Source organism: Mesocricetus auratus, unplaced genomic scaffold, assembly GCF_017639785.1.
Source record: "Mesocricetus auratus isolate SY011 unplaced genomic scaffold, BCM_Maur_2.0 Super-Scaffold_100015, whole genome shotgun sequence".
NCBI lineage: Eukaryota > Metazoa > Chordata > Mammalia > Rodentia > Cricetidae > Mesocricetus > Mesocricetus auratus.
Genome location: NW_024429198.1, coordinates 10,695,982 through 10,715,314, shown reverse-complemented (window position 1 = coordinate 10,715,314; position 19,333 = coordinate 10,695,982). Strand labels below are relative to the sequence as shown.

At 34.7% G+C, this 19,333-nt stretch overlaps 1 non-coding gene across 1 annotated transcript; it reads right to left on the bottom strand.

Annotated features, from left to right (window-relative positions):
- Positions 1-464: 464 nt before the first annotated feature.
- Positions 465-629, bottom strand: LOC121144401. The gene has a single exon (XR_005881764.1). It is a non-coding gene; the product is annotated as a U1 spliceosomal RNA (small nuclear RNA).
- Positions 630-19,333: the final 18,704 nt, after the last annotated feature.

Here is a 19,333-nt window from a genome sequence, read left to right as displayed (position 1 = left end):
GTATCATATTTTGCGAAATCTAATTAGTGAGTAATTCACAATGATATCTTAAAACAGGGTTCTTAAAATGGTTCTTCTGAGATTAAGAAGCATGAAAATTCAATATTAAACATTGTTTCTTATAGTCGCATATTTCACAGATCTTATAAAAGTTACATGAGCTTCAGGACCCTAGAGTAGCCGCTTTCAATGAAAGTTCATAAATGCTAATTTTTAAACATGTAAACAAAACTAGTGGGGTGAAACCACTTTGAAGAGAAAACTTTTGCCCTTGTATGTGGGGGTTTAACTCTCAGATATTAAATTTACTTTGTATCTGTTTCTGTTGGGTTGAACAGAATTTTAGCAGCTGTGACTAATGATAAGGAAGAGCTTGGAGAATCAGATATATTAACAATCTCACACAGAGGGAATGACAGGGTCATAAAGTAGACCAGACTTGTACCTTAAGTCTTCTCCTGCCCCAGGGGAGAGCACAAATGCACTCTCCCACTACCACAAATTATGAAATCGAGTTTCCCACTTTGGGAAAATCACAGGGGTCAGCACATCCTCGAAGTAAAATGGATAAGCCTCGCCCTGGGAAAACCACCTTCTGGATCATCTTATCACCCCTGCCAGCTAAGTATTAAACCTTAAGTCTTGAAATTCTATAGTTAGTCATATTTATAATAATCAGTAAACTAATGAAAGACAATTTGTCCAAGTGTTGTCACTGTGGTTACTATGTTTTCTATAACTTCAGTAATTAATAGATTCACTGGACTTGTACAAAATCTTTTTTGTTCTGCTAAAGTATTTTTTCATACCTTCATAACCAAAACTATGCAAACTGTGTTTACTTTTCAAATAAAAATAATTTCACAGATTTCAGTAATAATAAATACTTTAAAATAGTGCTATAATATGAGGCTTTTAATGTTCATGCTGCTGCATAGGTCTGCAAAGAAGAAAATATAAACAATTAAAAGGCTTGCCAGAGGAAATTTATTTCCAATAGTTCTAGTTTATATTTTGATTACATAGAAGTTTTCATGTCAATAACAGACAATGAATGAAGTAAGATTATACATAATGATACAAAATTTTTACCTCAAACTTGAAAGAAAACTATGTTTAGAGCCTCTGCAAGCATCACTTAGACCACTAGCCACGCTAATTATTGATTCATTTATCACTCTCTCTAAATATGCAAATGACTATCAGGCCAAGAGCATTTCAGATCACGTGCCTTTAACAAGTTATGTATCAAACTGCTCCTATCACTATTAAAACAATCAAACAAAAAATATATAGGAACAATTTTGAATGTTATAGTTTAGGATAAATATCTACTTTTATACATTGATTAGCTGATAGCTGGAAATCCATTTTTCTACAAGTATTCTGGTCCTAGCACTGCTGTAATATGATGTTTTCTTCTTACTTACATTTAAAGAGTTTCTGACAGAAACTGTGGGAATTTACTAACTTATTTATATAATTGGTAAAGGAACTTTAATTTTTTTAAAGTAATGTCAATTGATATCATGGATTTTCTAATTTTCAACTTTAAGCTATGTTGCCTCTTAGGGTCAGTAACAAATAACAAACAAAAGGTTGAAGATAGTTTACACAAATGTAGACTTCTGTGGAAGCGTGATGATTTTCCTTCCTGTGGCATCAGGATTTCACTGAACTCTTTTACTTACAGCTTATTCTTACCACACAGTTCCCATCTGCATCACCAGATTGTTTTCATCCCCTTAGGTTTACAGATAGTTTTAATAAGGGTCTCCAAGATTCTCACAACAACACCCAGAAAAATATATAAAGACAGAAGGGGGATGTAACCATCCCTGGGAAACAAAGCAATGCTTTCATGTTTACCATCTCAAATCACAGTATGCTGACAGACAGGATGAAATAAAGTGCATGAGAGAAGCTACTGCTTTCAGGAAGCATTTTTGAAATTCATATTCATCATATAATTTCATTATTTTCTCTTGATACACACAGGTGGCATGAATACATATCAATTGCAATTAATTCTATTTGTCTTTATTATGGGATTAATTTGTAAGTGTATCAGTAAGCATTCAAATGATCCCTGGGATTCTGAATTTTTTAAAACATATTCTTGTAAGAAGTACACTTTTAAATTTTACCTGTAGTTAGAGAAATAACTAAAGTAATTAATGTAAAATAAATACATTTATTTAAAAACCACTAATGTCCTTATGGCTTACCACAATAAAATAAGAACTGCCCTGCTCACTCATATGGCTGGTTAACATGAGCACATACATAGAATGGGGTAGTTTGGGAACTGTCATAGTTAGGTTTTACTATTGCTGTGAAAGGACACCATGACTAAAGCAAGTCTTATAATGAAAAATCTTTCACTGGGGTGGCTCACTGACAGTTTTAGAGGTTCAGTATATTATGATCATGACAGGGAACACGGCAGCATGCAGTCAGATGTGGTGCTGGAGTAGAGTATGCTTCCTCTTGGAGGTAACAGGAAGTAAACTTATTGTCACACTGAGGGAAGCTTGAGAAAAAGAGACTTCAAAGCCAGCCCCACAGTGATACAATTCCTCCAACAAGGCCACACCTCCAAATAGTTCAACTCTCTTTGGAGGCCATTTTCTTTCAAACCTCACAGACACTAATTTGCTTCCTGGTTGTAGCTTTACAAAGTCCTATCTATTTAAAATAACTCCATTCTCAAGAGAGAAAATGTAAAGAGACAGGTTCATAGTTCACTGTCAATAGTGTACTTTTCATTTGTACTTATGTTTTCCTTAAAATAATTGTCTAATTACCTACCACAAAATACCAAAGACCTGAGTGAAAATTATTTAATGAGAAAAAGATAAGTATATTTTGCTTGGAAAGGTAAATACCTGTGTAATATCTCCCATTAAAATGTTCAAGAAAGTCATATAATAAGAAAGAACTTTTAGAGAAAATTTACCTGCATAATTTCATGATGAAATGTAATACAGGTGACAATGGGTTGAGAAGTATCCAATGGAACTTTCTAGGCTAAGCAGTGGTGACATTGAAGACAATGACTTCTCCTTGAATCTGTTGGTAGCCTATTTATTCAGGAGTAAAGAATAGGGACCCAGATGGGGTACGAGAGGAGGGAACTGGGATTGACATGTGAAACAAGCTATTTAAAATTAAAATAATAAAATAAAAAATAATAAAGAATAGGGACCCAGAAATCCTTCCATGACCATTCAAAGGGACAATATATTGTGACCCCAGATCATGCAATCCAGCTGCTATGAGTTCATCATATGTGTGTTGTACCCTGAAGATCACATTTTGCAATTTTTATTCTTGATATCCAGGTGTCATATTCTTTCAGACATTTCTTCTGATCTTCTGAACTATTTTCTGAGCATCAAATATTTATTTTTGAGACTTGGTTTCTCTGTTATAACCCTGGCTGTCCTGGAACTCACTATATAGACCATATAGAACTCACAGAGATCCACCTGCCTCTACCTCCCTAGGGCTGGTATTAAAGGCATGCACCTCCACTGCCTAGCCTTCTTTGAACCTAAAAGATCTGTCATAAATGTAATCTTTAGGCTTCAGCTCTCAGCACTCACATACCTTAGCACTTGAGAAGCCCCGAGTATCTCTGCATTCAGTTCATTAGCTGCAACCTGTAAATTCTCATCCACGATGCATTTATCTCTCTATATAAGCACACATATTCAGAAAACTATTTGATGACATGTCTTTCCACTAAATCAGAATAGTAAATAGTTCATGGGGCCTGTGTTCTCCCCAGTCATGAGTTTTTGGCAAGGGTTATAGAATGACATTGGCATAGGATACTTGATACTCTAGTAAAACAGAGCCTAGTCTATTTAAGCTGGGTGATAACTCTTATGCTAATTCAGAAGGGCAAAACTGTCAAGTGCTTATATAAATGTATATATGTAGACACATAAACAAATTATAACTTAGCATGTGCTTTGATGGTTGTTAAATATTAAATGAAAGCCAGATACTTAATGTTGTTGGAAGATAGTTACAACACATTTTCATTTTATATTCAAAATGCACTTAGTATGTTAAAATTATGTGGAAAAAAGTCAGACATTCTTGATCTAAATTAGGTGTGATATGTAAGTCATTTGCTAAAGCACTTATATATTCATTGGGAAAGATTCCTTTTTTTCATATTCCTACTAAATGACATTTTACTATAAAAAACAATATATATATCATGAAATTCTTTAAAGCGTAAAGGTTTATTACTGTTTAACCCAAATGTTTTTCTCATGAAACAAACCCCCCAAATGGAGCATTTTAGAGTGTACAGGAAGAGAATAGGAAGATAATTCAAATTCAATTTAAATAATATAAGAAACTCAAGTTAAAACCACAATGCTTGAGCATAAAAACCTAATTCACACTAATAAAATTTTATTTCTTAAAGGGCTTTCTAATCTAGATACAGTAAGATTTTAAAAATTGGTATATTTTGGGGTTAATAATAAATAATTGCCTATTTTAGTATATATTAGCCTTTAAAATATTAAGAATTTTTTGGAATTATATATGAGGGCTATAATGAGGTGCTTACAAACGATTGGGCCTAGTAATCAGTAAGGATCAGACATTATCATTAATAATGTCTTAAGAATATTTGTTTATCCAATATTTGAATATATAAATGAGAAGGCATGTCATTTTGAGGAAATAGCATAAGGATATAAAATTTCCTGTACAATTTATATGTTTAATCTCCTTATATGTGTTTATTTCCTATTTGCTACATCCAAAAAAGCAGATACAAATGTGCTTGTAAGTGTTCTAGTTGTACAAGAGGATATATGTCATGTACATATGATAACCTCTGAAATTCAAATGTATTGTTCGATGCTTGTGCTTCTTTGGTGATATCTTTCAACCTTTCAATCACAATGTGAACTGTGGTAGCTTGAACTCAGGAGCTCTGATGTCAAGAGTGATATAATTCCCCCATCAGGTAGGGGTCTTCCAATGAGCTTTCAACCACTTCAAACTAAAGTGTGTCTCAGAGACAATGCAGCTCCATATTAGAAGGTTCCTTGTTAAATTTATCATGATACTGAAAGAAAAACTGAAAAAGAAACATGTTCATCTTTATTCAATGTTCTGTCTCTCCTGTACGTGTGTGTGTGTGTGTGTGTGTGTGTGTGTGTGTGAGAGAGAGAGAGAGAGAGAGAGAGAGAGAGAAAACAACTAGTTACAAAGAAGGCCATGAGTATGAAAAAAGAGCAACAAGCAGGGGTATATGGGGGGTTTTGGGGGTAGAAAGGGAAGGGGAAATAATAGACCTGTATTATAATCTCAAAATTAAAAGAAATATATATTTTTATTCAAGTTTAATATACATGCATTATTATAATGCAGTAGTTATTATTGAATTCACAGTATTCTTTGCGGGTGATTAGAGTATCCCAAAGCAACTGCAAATGTTCTTTTTAAGATGCAGTTTAAGTCAATTACTTTATTAAGAGTCAAGTTGTGTAACGTAATTCCCTCCTTACATGAAGGCATTTAAAGAGGCTAGATGGAGCCTCTGGGTGACCATTCCTTAACTTCTGATCCATAATTTTTAATGCTCTTCATGAGATTTTCAGTCAAAGAGGTAATCCATCAGTGTGCAGCATGCTGTGAAAATGGGAAACCAAAAGGACATTTCAGATATGAGGGCAGTGCATACAAATGTGTTTTGGAGTTAAACAAGGGTAGTCAGGGGAATCTATGACAGTGCCATGAAAGAGAAGATTTATGACTGTGGGGAAGACATAAAAAACTGTGAATTGAATATCATGACATGTTTAATTGTTCTAAGGTGGTCCAGAGGGAGATGATCTTAAATTTTGTGACTCTTTTTAACTTCTTTTTATTTATTTGTTTGTGTATGTATTTATTTATCTCTCATATATCACATCCCGACAGCAGTTCCTCATCCCTCACAGTTGACCCCAAACACACACCTCCCCCTTCCCCAGATCCACTCCTTCTCTATTTGCTATCAGAAAGGGCAGACATCCCAGCGATATCAATCTCAACTAGCATATAAAGCTGCAATTAGATTAGGCATATACTGTCATATCAAAGCTGTAAAAGAGGGCAGTGTAGGAAGAAAAGGGTTCCATCAGCAGGCAATGGTATCAGAGATCCCACCAACTCCCACTGTTAGGAGTCCCATAAGAACACCAAACTACACAACCATAATGTATATGCAGAGGAGGTAACTCAAACCCATACAGCGTATCTGACTTTTGCTTCAGTCTCCTTGAGAACCATCGAGCATTGTTTAGTTGATTCTGTGGGCCATGTCCTGGCATCCTCTCTAGCACCCATCTACCACCCACAATACTTCCTCCAAACTACTGTAGAATTCCCGGAGCTCTGTCTAATGTTTGGCTGTGGGTCTCTGTATTTGCTCCCATCAAGTGTTGGATGAAGCCTCTCGTGTGACGATTTTACTAGTCTCTAGTCTACAAATATACCAGAGTATCATTAGGAATCATTTAATTGACTTTTTTTTAAACCAGTGTTTGGTCAATCACAGGTCCCTGGACTATCCAGACTCTCGTTCCTGGCCATACAGTCGGTGTTATATATGGGTTCTCTCCTGGTGGGCCTAAAGTTAGACCAGTCATTGGTTCCTCCAACAAGTTTGAGCAATTGTTAAGCCAGAATATTTTGCAGGCAGGACAAATTGTTGGTAGAAAGTTCTGTGTTAGATTTGCTGTACCTATACCACCATTGGAAAACATCTAGTGTAGCCTCTGTATTCCCCACTTTACTAGGAGATTTGTCTAGAGCTACTCTCAAAGATTCCATGGAATTTTCATTGCACTAGGTTTCCACATTGCCTGGAAATGCCCCTCTAAAACACTGCCAATCATTTGTCCCAGTGCTCAATCCCTGCGACCACCCACATCTTTCCTGTTCCCATCCCCAGTTGCACTCAGACCAATCACAAAAATCTATTCTATTTCCCCAGCATTGGGAGATCTGTGTATCCACCCTTGAGCCATCCTTGCTACTGAGCTTCTCTGCATCTGTGGATTGTAACAAGAATATCCTTTACTAAACAGCTTTTGTCCACTTATGAGTGAGTACATACTATGTCTATCTGGGTTCAGGTTACCTAACCCAGTTTGATTTTTACAAGTCCCTTTCATTTGTCTGCAAATTTCATGATGTCATTTTTTTAACAATTCAGTAATTCTCCATTGTGTATCATATTTTATTTACAATTCTTCCATTGATGGCCATCTATTTGGTTTTCATGTTCTGTGTTTTATCAAATAAAATCAGGAATAACTCTATAAAAATTCCAGCATTCTTAGCTTTTCTGTTCATTCATTTTGTGAGTGAATTAGTTCAGGCTTCACAACTTTAGACTCAGTTTCCTGTAATGAAAGTTATGACATTAATTTACTAAATTTGCCATATCCTTATAACATATTTATATGTGAGATATACTTTTGAAAATGGTTGTATTTATCTCTGTGGAAAACAATAGATCATAGACTAACAATTTTGAAATTATCTTTATTGTTTACCTGAAGTTTATTAGCATGTATCAGCCTTTTCCCATCTTTCTGTACTAGATATTATCATCAGATTTTAACATTTTTCTAGTTCAGCAGCCCTATATTCACGTTTACCAAGTGTAACTATTTTTTAAAGATTTTTTCATTTAAATTAGAAACAACCTTGCTTCACATGTCAATCCAGCTCCCTCTCACTCCCCTCCTCCCCTGCCTCCCCAACCCCCACTCTGTTTCCCAGGGAGGGTGAGACCCTCCATGGGGATCTCCAGAGTCTGTTATATCATCCAGGGCAGGGCCTAGGTCCTACACCAAGTGTCCAGGCTGAGAGAGCATTCCTCTATGTGGGATGGGCTCCCAAAGTCCAGTCAGATGCCAGGGATGAATACTGATCTACTACCCAAGGCTCCTTAGATTGCCTAGGCCTCCTCACTGACACCCACATTCAGGGGGTCTGGATCAGTTCCATGCTTGCTTCCCAGCCATCAGTCTGGGGCCCAAGAGCTTCCACTTGTTCAGGTCAGCTGTTTTTTGTGTGTTAAACCAGCCCAGTCTTGACCTCTTTGCTCATGAATCCTCCCTCTCTGTCACTAGATTGCAGGAGTTCAGCTCAGTGTTTAGGTTTAGATGTCTGCCTTGGTTTTCATCTGCTGCTTGATGAAGGTTCTGTTGCTTTGACTCTCTGGCAGTTGGGATTGTAGGCTGACACTCCCCTGATCCATTTCTAAAATCCATGTTTGTCTTTTTGTGAATGGGTTACCTCACTCAGGATGGTTTCTTCTAGTGCCATCAATTTGTCTGCACACTTCAAGATACCACATTTTCTCCATCCACTCTTCATTGAGGGGCATCTAGGTTGCTTCCAGGTTCTGACTATTACAAATAAAGCTGCTATGAATATTGTTAAACAGACATCCTTATTATTGTATGAATGTATGTCTTTTGGATATATGCCTAAGAGTGGAATTGAGGGGTCTCATGGTAGACTGGTTCCCATTTTCCTGAGGAATCTCCATATTGATTTCCAAAGTGGCTGTACAAGTTGCCACACCCACTTTCAGTGGAGGAGTGTTTCCCTTTCTCCACACCCTCTCCAGCATAAACTGTCATTGATGATTTTGATTTTAGTCATTCTGACAGGAGTAAGATGGTATCTCAGTGTTGTTTTGATTTGCATTTCCCTGATGGTTAGGGATATTGAGCATTTTCTTAAGTGTCTCTGAGCCATTTTAGACTCTTTTAGTGAGAATTCTATACTTAGTTCTGTACCCTACCACTTAATTGGATCCTTTGGTATTTTGGAGACATGCCTCTTGATTTCTTTGTTAATTTTGGAGATCAGCCCTCTGTCAAATATGGGGTTAGTGAATATCTTTCCCCATTCTGTGGGCAGCATTTTGTCTTGTTAACTGTGTCCTTTACCTTACAGAACTTTCTCAGTTTCAGGAGATCCAATTTATTAATTGCAGATTTCAGTGTCTGTGCTACTGGTGTTATTTTCAGGAAGTGTTCGCTTGTACCAATTCATTTAAGAGTACCTCCACTTTCTTTTCTAAGAGATTTACTGTGGCTGGATTTATGTTGAGGTCTTTGATCCACTTGGCATGGAAATAGACATGGATCTATCTTCAGTATTTTACATACCAGCATCCAGTTATGCCAGCACCATTTGTTGAAGAAGCTTCCTTTTTTCCATTGTACAATTTTAGCTTCTTTGGCAAAGATCAGCTGTTCATAATTGTATGGGTTAATATCAGGATGTTCAGTTCAATTCCATTGGTCTACCTGTCGATTTTTTGTGCAAATACCAAATTGTTTTCAGGGCTATAGTTATATAATAGAGCTTGAAGTCAGGGATGGTGATGCCTCCTAATACTTTTTTGCTGAAGAGGTTTGTTTTGGCTATCCTGTGTATTTTGTTTTTCCATCTGAAGTTGATTATTGTTCTTTCAAGGTCTGTGAAGAATTGTGCTGGGATATTAATAGGGATTGCATTGAATCTGTAGATTGCTTTTAGCAAGATTGCCATTTTTACTACATTGATCCTACCTATCCAAGTGCTTGGGAGATATTTCCATTTTCTTGTGTCTTTTATAATTTGTTTCTTTAACGACTCAAAGATCTTGCAATACAGGTCTTTCACTTCTTTGGTTAGTATTACCCCAAGGTATTTTGTGTTGCTTGTGTCAATTATAAAGGGTGATGTTTCTCTGATTTCTTTATCAGCATTTTATCATCTGTATATAATAGGGCTACTGATTTTCTTGAGTCGATCTTGCTGAAGGTATTTATCAGTTGTAGGAGTCCCAGCTAGAGATTTTTGGGTCACTTATGTAAACTATCATATCATCTGCAAATGTGAAAGTTTGATGTCTTCTTTTCCAATTTGCATCCCCTTAATTTCCTTTTGTTGCTATATTGCTCTAGCTAAAACTTCAAGCACAGTATTGATGCGGTATAGAGACATTGGACAGCCTTGTCTTGTTCCTGATTTGAGAGGAATTGCATTGAGTTTCTTCCCATTTAGTTTGATGCTGACTGTTGGTTTGCTGTATATAGCTTTTAGTATGCTTAGGTTTGTTCCTGTTATCCAGGATTTCACTAAGCTCTTTTTCATTAATGGGTGTTGGATGTTTCAAAGGCTTTTTCAGCATTTAGTGTCATGATTATGTTATTTTTGTTTCTCAGCTTGTTTATATGGTAGATTACATTGATGGATTATTGTATGTTGAATCATCCCTGCATTCCTGGGTTGATGCCTCCTTGATCATGGTGGATGATTTTTCTGATATGTTCTTGGTTCTGATTTTTCAGTATTTTATTGAGTATTTTTGCATCAATGTTCATGAGGGATATTGGTCTGAATTCCTCTGTCTTATTTGTGTCTTTGTGTGGCTTTCGTATCAAGGTTATTGAAGCCTCATAAAAAGAGTTTGGCAAAGACCCTTCTGCTTCTATTGTGTGGACTACTTTGAGGAGAATTGGTATAAGCTTTTCTTTGAATTTCTGGTAGTATTCTGCACTGAGGCCATCTGGATACCGGCTTTCTTTGGTTGGGAGACTTTTGATAACTGCTTCTATTTCCTTAGGGTTCATAGGTCTGTTTAAAATGCTTATCTGTTCTTGATTTAATTTTGGCAATTGATATCTATCCAGAATATTGCCCATTTCCTTTACATTTTTGAATTTTGTAGAGTACAGGTTGTCAAAGTATGACATGATGATTCTCTGGATTTCCTCAGTGAACTATTTATTATTTATTACTTATATCTTCATTTTTAAAAATCTGTTGATTTGTTTTCCTTAATCTCCAGATAGTGAACTCTATCAAGTTTACATCAATTAATAATGAAAAAAACTTTTTCCTGCCATATTTTAGGATGTATCAGGGAAAAACATTATTTTTTTCACTTTCCCCTTCTTGTATTCCCTATGTCTTTGGCTATTGGCATAGCTGTATAGACTGTCTCCTCTATGTGTCTTTGACACCCTTTGTTGTGCCTATGTCTGCTCTTTGTCTGTGCTTCTCCCTAAGAATGAGGTTTGCTGTGTGTTTATTGAACAGCCCTGAAAAAAATTATGAGAAAGGAATTATGGGTCTTTTTTACAGATATATTTAATAGAGGTTTACAAAGAAAGAAATGACTTACTGACCTCTGCTGAGCCATCTAACCCTCAAAACTTCAAACACATGTTATCCACCTGTATCAACATTTTGCTTCAAACATTTATGGAATATTTGCTTTGTTCGTTTGCTTTCAACCTGTCTGCAGCCTTCAGCAAATGACTACTGAAAACACATACACACACACACACACACACACACACACACACACACACACACACATACATGCATATGTGCTATTTGTGTCAGGCATTGATAAGCACATAATTTCATTTAAAGATCTGAATTTAACTTAGGAGGTAAATTCTGGTTACAGGGGAATTCTAAAACATAGTTAAGTTCATTACATTGCTCTCTTAAGGCAGGTTAGATTTAATCACAGTCAATACACTGTAGGATAGTGTGTTAAACACGTTGTCTTAAGTGATCTCAAGGCATATTATCAAATTGAGTGCAAGGTTTGGAAAAGTTCAGTCTCTTTAAATGAAGCTATATTTTCAGAAAAAAAATGGTTTCCCTGGCACATTTAAATCATTGCTATTATGTCCAAAAGTGTTGAATTCATATGTCAACACCTTGAGTTACACTTGTTGCATTGATGTTTTTCAGACATTATTTTGTATTTTGCTATGCGCAATGTATGTTTATTTATTTATTATGTTTTAAATTCAAGAAATAGAGAAAGAGAACTCTGTTAAATTGTATAAGAATTGTTAATATAAAGAGATAAATATGTAGATGTACAGATTTAGAAAAAAAAAGTTAAACTAGGGACATCAGAGTTGATATTGATACCTACAATTTAAAAAAATAATTTTTGTGTAAAGTTTCACACATTTTCATGAAAATTAAACATTTATGAATTTATCTATGTAAAATTATCCATTGTCCTTTCCAGGAAGACTTATTTAATTATTTCTGACTGAATACTTTTGGACAGTTTCTGGTCCTGTCCTACATTTGGAGAAATGCATGGATGGTAATAATATTTTACTACAGGATGGTTTTCAGAATAATCAGAGACAGTAATAAAATTGAAGTTTTATTTCAAAATATCACTTGTTTTTGGTACCTTTTTATCATCTAATCTCAGCTTTACCTTATGTCATTTCAGTAACTGCTTCCACTAAACTGCATAATAATTTCTTAAAAGACATGCAGGTCTCCTGAACTAGTAAATGTTATGATAGATGGGATTTTGAGATCAGAGGAATATACAAACTTGGAAAACAAAAAAAATGTGTATTTTCATACTTTATAATTTCATGAGTGACAGCCAAGGGACACAGCTTCAATGTTTTATTTATAAAACCCAAGTTATTCATTTGTAAAATACATGCTAGTGAGAAGAGAAGAACTATTAGAGCTGAAACTTCTCCTATTGGTAGATTTCATCCTGAAAGATATTACAGAAAATAAGTTTTATGAACAATCTTCCAAATGGGAAAATATCCAAACATGACACAACAATTAAAATACATATAAGAAGAACACTCAGTAACACAAGTAGTAGGAAATGAGAAAGTGAATTTTCAAAAAGGCATATACTGTCATAAGGTACATAGGCACATGACATTGAATATTTCCTGCCAGTCAGTTTGCCTCACTTTCTGAGAGATTGAAAGATGAGTAATGGTTATCACTAAGAGAAAACAAAATGATAAAGTGTTATCAGTATTTATCTATGAGCAGAAACACAGAGGGTGAATATACAAATTCAATGAAAGTAAAATATTATTGTTAGAGTATTCACAATTCTAATAACCGGAACTGATGTTACAGAAGTGCATGTTTAATTACATACATGCCATTTATTTCTTTGATTATTTTTGTTATGAAGTCAAGTATTATTCAATGTACAAAATTATGTCAGAAATACCTTGAGCCAAATTAAAATGATTTAATATCTTGTCTAATTAGAGATGTTTTATTATGTGTTTTCTCTAAAATTTTATTCTTAATAATTACTTTTATTTTAATGAGCATGCAAAAGTTAACACATATTTAGTGTCTCCTTCTCTGCTTTTCCCAGTATCTTTGACTCCCTTTTGGTAAACATATACCAGGTTCTACATCTCCAACTTGTCTCTATCTCTCTCCTTTCAGAATTTAATGAGCACAAAATTAACAAGTCCAGACGTTAATTGCTACAATGAGAATATATATATATATATATATATATGTACATGTAATATATGTATATATAGATATGTGTATATATATTCCTGTTCTAACCTTTCAACAGAATTTGCAGAGTTTCATTTTTGTCAGTTTAGGAGAATAGACTTTTTAATTGCTTAATTCTTACTGAACTTGAATATTCATGAATACAGTTATATTTGACAATATACTACAGTAAAATTCAACCCATTAAGTCAATTTGTGTTCTATCACTAATCAATAGAAAATTAATTATACAGCTGGTAAAATGGTTCATTGTATAAAGGCACCTGCTTCCAAATCTGAGGACCTTTGTATGATCCTTGTTATTCACAAGCTGGAGGGAAAGAACCAAATCACACAAATTATGCTCAGGTCTTCAAACATCATGTTACTGAAGAAAGACATTCTTGAAGAATAAACCAATAGAAAGATCTCGCAGGCTATTGGAATGGTAAGGTTAATGTACTTAAAATAGTTATCCTATCAAAAGCAATATACAGACTCAACAAACTACACATCAAAATCCTAACAGAATTCTTCACAGATCTTGGAAGAATCATTTTCAGCTTCATAGGAAACACACACACACACACACACACATACACACACACACATACACACACACATACACACACACACGCACACATAGACACACACAGACACACACGGACACACACACACCCCAAAGAATACATAAAAATCATGAATAATAAAAGAACTGGTAGCAGTATTACCATTTCAAATATCAAATTGTAATACAATGCTATACTAATAAAAATGACATGGTATTTGCATAAAAGACATGTTAATAAAACAAATACAACTGAAAAATCTAGACACAAACCTCCCACCTATGAACACCTGATTTTTGTGATTTTTTTAAATTAAGAAGTCAGAGAAATACACATCTAATAGAAATGAAAGAATATCATCTTTAACAAATGGTACTGGTCTAGTTGGCTATCTGCGTATAGAAGAATCCAAATAGATCATGCAAAATTCTACTCCAAATGGATCAAAGTCTTCAACATAAAACTAGATGGAGTGAGATTTATAGGAGAGTGGAGAATAGCCTTGAACTGATAGTCATAGGAAAAGTTTTCTGGAACAGACATTGATAGCCTAGGCATTGAGATCCACAAATAATAACTGGGATCTCATGAAACTGAGAAGCTTCTGAAATGTAAAGAACACCATTATTCAGAAAAAGAGACAGCCTTCAGAATTGGAAGAGTTTTTTTTATCAGTAATACTTCTAATAAAGCAGTAGGGGCCTATATCACTCTTGAGCATTTACCTAAAGCATGCGTTTTCCTACAGCAGAGACATTTGTTCAAGAATGCTCACTGCTGCTCTCCTCATATTAGGCAGAAATTAGAAGCAACTTAGATTTTCCTCAACATTAAAACTGGTAAAGAAAATATGGCACATTTAAAGAATTTATTATTATTCAGAATTCACAAAAAATGACAAAAAATTTGTGAAGAAAATCGATGGGACTTTAAAAAATTCTTCCTGAGTGAGGTATCCTAAACCTAGAAAAGAAACAATAAGGTGTGTATTCTCTTGTATGTGGACGTTACCTTTAAAATTAATGGTAACCAAGCTACAATCCATAGAACCATAATAATTAAATATAGACTAAGGGACTAGAAGACGCATATATATCCTTTTAGAAAATGGAAATATAGTAGATAATTAAAAATGACAGAGGGAGCTCGATTTGGATACCAAATGGGAAATAAGAATGAGAGTAGATGAGAAGTAAATTCGGGACAGACATCTAAAATTAATGTCCATTTGTGGGGTAGTATGGAAATCTAATACAGGTGAAACTTCCTTAAATATAATCATATTTATATGGCCATTTCTTTTCACCAAAAGAAGCTTCCAGTACCAGGATTGTGTTTTATTTAATTGAATTGTTAGCCAAGGAGCTCCTGTCTGGAAAAACAAATTGTTTCCATAATAATGCCATATTTTGTTGAAAGTTTTTTTTAAATTAGAACAGCATAAATTAATATTTTATCAAATTAAGCTAAATTTTGTTTGCATGCTTCAATGCAGAAATTATGATAGAAAACCTGTCATTTTTATTATTTTTCCTTTATAGTAGTTTATTCTTAATATATAAAATTATTTGGATGTGTGAAGTGGTTTTCTGTTTCAAGTATGCCTGAATAATTATCAGATTGGTAGCATACATGTTCCATTCCATTACATCTTTCCATATCTTCATGGCAAGTATGTTCAGACCATTTCTCTTAGCTATCGGATACAAGTATGACTTATTAATGACTATTGTTTTTTTTAACAAAACAATGTCAGTGAATATACCAATTAACACATTCTCTATTCTGATTACTCACCTGTATATGGTAACTATTAGTGGACATGTGGTTTCACAGATAATGTGTCTTTTCAGATGCCATATGTGAGTACCTACTGTGTGTTGCTGCACACACATTCATTCCTTTACATGACAAAATATATAGCTTCTGATTCCATTGCTGCCCTCTCATAGCAGAATTGCCAAATGTATGCAGTTTTCTAAGGAATAAAGGTGACAAGGAATATTAAAGTTGATTTTTCTTTCTGTTATTGTTTGTTTGCCTTATTTTTACTTAGATTGCTATGTCTTTTTGCAGTACCCGAGCTCAAACTTCAGGCCTAGTGTACACTAGATTAGCCTGGTGCATTCCCTAGCCGCCCCAGAAAAGAAGCCTATGCGATAGTCATATTATTTCATTTTACATGAATGTTCAGGTACTTTGCTTGTTGACTAAAATTTGAATAATGCTTTCCCTGAATGTGACTTTAATCTTATAAATGGAAGAAAGAAATGATACTTGTGGACTGACTTATAAACAAAATAAGTATTTACTTTATGTGTTCCTGAAAATGCTCTCCATTGCTAAGAGTTGTATGTCATTAATTTTTATATTCCCCACCAATATGATTTATATAGATGAACCAAATTTTCTTTTTGGTCTGCTTTATGAATCCTTGAGTCTCATGGTCTATAATAACCATTCTGCTTTTTCAACTTTGTTTTTATTTATAATAATTGTTTGCATCCTTTGCCACAGGGTTCTATTGCATAGGACTTGGGAAAGTCGACTGCACTTTGTGTTCATAGTGTTGGTGATAATTCAAATACTAAATAATGATGCTTTCAAACCCAGCTAATGTGGATCCTTTTTCAGATATTTTGACCTTATATTATGTAAACAACAGGTAAAGAGCTCATTTTCATGAAAAGCTAAATATAAATAGGTACAATGTTTCTCTAGCTATGCAGTGATCTGAGAAAATAAATTCTGAAGAGCAAGGAAATTAAAGGGTGAACTGAAGAGAAGGAGATTTATCTCAACTCTTTAGCTCCTGATAATCATAAACCAAATAAGCCACAGAATTCTTTATAGATCTTCTCACAAGCAAGTTATCTTCATAGGTTCTCTATAACCCTGATAAGACTGCATGACCCAGAGCAACTTGGGGTGGAAAGGGTTTATCCCAGGTTGTAGTTCATCATCATGAAAGAAACTCAGGGAAAGAACTCTAAAGAGGAACTGGAGGCAGGCATAGAAGCAGCAACTGTGGAGAAAGCTGACTGAATTCAATGCTAAGTCTGCCTTGCTCAATTTGCTTTCTTACAAAACTCAACATCACTGACCCTTTTACATAAATCATTAATCAAGAAAATGTCCCAGGTACTTACTTACAGTCCATCTTCTGGCATTTTTAAAATTACTATCCCTCTCCTGAGACACATCTAGCTGGTGTCACACTAAACCGCATTACAGTGAATCCTGTTTTGTTTTTTATTTTTTGATTCCTGAGTTATACTTAATACATTTGAAATGTAAATGATCAGTGACACAACTTTTAAACTCAACTAAAAACATGTAGATGGTTTTCTGGGTCACATATTTGGAGAATTTTATGGTTTCTCAGATAAGCACCTCTTTTCAATCAAGTTCTAAACAAAGGAATAAAACATACTAGTGTCCACAAGACTCACGTAGATGATAATGGAAAAAAAATAAGCTTTTCTGCTTCCCAACTTGGTTTTGCAATCACACTTCTAATGGGGATCCTCTTCTGTATATATGTTTCTCATTGGTTGAGGAATAAAACACTGATTGGCCAGTAGCCAGACAGGATGTATAGATAGGCCTATGAGACAAAGAATTTCTGGGGAGAAGAGAGGATTGGAGAGGGGTGGCAAGAGAGACTCCATGTGCCTACTGGGAAGATAGAACACCGGCATTCTCTAGTAAGACAAGACCATGCAGAAATGTCTAGATAAATAGTCATGGGTTAATAATTAAGAGAGAACTAGCCAGTAAGAAGCCAGAACCATCAGTCAAAGAGTTTATAATTAGTATAAGCATCAGTGTGTTTATTTGGGGCTAAATAGCTGTAGCACTAGGTAGGCAGAAACTGTCTACACACTCTTGCAGTAGATAAGTCTTATCTAGTCAGGACTGTGCTGCATAATCTTTCCTAAGAGAGTCCCTCTTTTTAACATTATTCCCTCTGCTAACATTACTGCACAGTGCAATGAGAAGGGGAATGTCAAGTTGCTAGTCTATTTTCAAGTAAACACACAGGAAGCAGTGATTCCCCCACTCTTTTTCTAAAATATATGACTAAAGTAATTCCGTTCTACATCTGGGAAGATAAAAGAGCACAAGAGAACTTTGTATTCAGAAACATTACAATGATTGATGCCATTCCAATATATAGGCTACTTAAATGTTTATCATAAGAGCTTCCCGTTCAAACACCTTACAAAAATAAACATAATGGAACTTTTTCATCAACACTTATAATTACTGAAGTTAGAAAAAGACGGAAAACTAAAATTGCCAAAATTTCCTTTAAGATAAAGTTTGCTATCATACAATGTTATATTTTCTTTGTGGTAAAGTTTTACATCCATAGCCCACATTTTAAGTTTTATTTAACTCATTTTATAAGTATGACCTTGAATTGTATAACAATTTCAGACATGACCCTTAGAAAGGGAAAGAAAATTCCAATAGAAAAGTAATTATTGTATGTTATCTGTTCAGTTTATGGTAAGGAAGTACTATTTCAGGAGTATTGGGATGGTGTTCTTATTTTCAATTTCAAGCAATCTTCAACCATCTGGTTTCTCTTTCCCACTATAAGAAATTGGGTTCCTATGCTACTCTGCCTATTTTCCTTTCTGTTAAGGTATATTCACACATTTACCTCAATAGGAGACTTACAGTATCTGTGTATAATGAATAAGAACAGGTCATTTCTGCAGATCAGATTTCATTTTGTAACAAAAGTTTAAAATATGACAGCTATTCCCAAGATGCATAATATGATCATAATTTCAATCAGACCTGGATAAAATTATCAGTTTTTATTTGACCTTTACTTTTATAATTAGCAATCATGCCTTTATTAGTGACTCAAAATGATTATTTCTAAAGGAGCTTCTAAATGCAAAATTAAATCACAAAGATGTAGTAATTCCCAGATATTTCTTCTCCATGTGGCAAATGTTAGACAACATTTATAAAACATGAATTCACATGCTTTTGAAATGTTTCTTTATTGTTTGCCAATTTCATATATCATAAAGTATGGAGTTTAGCCATTTTCACCTCAGTGTTCTCTCACCCACACTCTTCTACCTCTATTGCCATTCTGCATAGGCATCCTAACCCTATTACTGTCTGAGTTTAATTCTGATTACTCACATGAGCATGAGAAGGTTTATTGACTTGAGAATTGGCACTTACTAGTAGCTACACACCTGAATAAAGTGACATCTGCTCTTTCAGTGACCATTAATTGTTCAGAGACACAGAAGAAACCATTGAGGCTCATAAGATCCTCTTCTCTCCACGATGGCATATTGATGCTTCTAATCAGCACATACCCAATGTGATAGTGAGTTATGATACAACAGTCATGCCATTTTGACATTCAC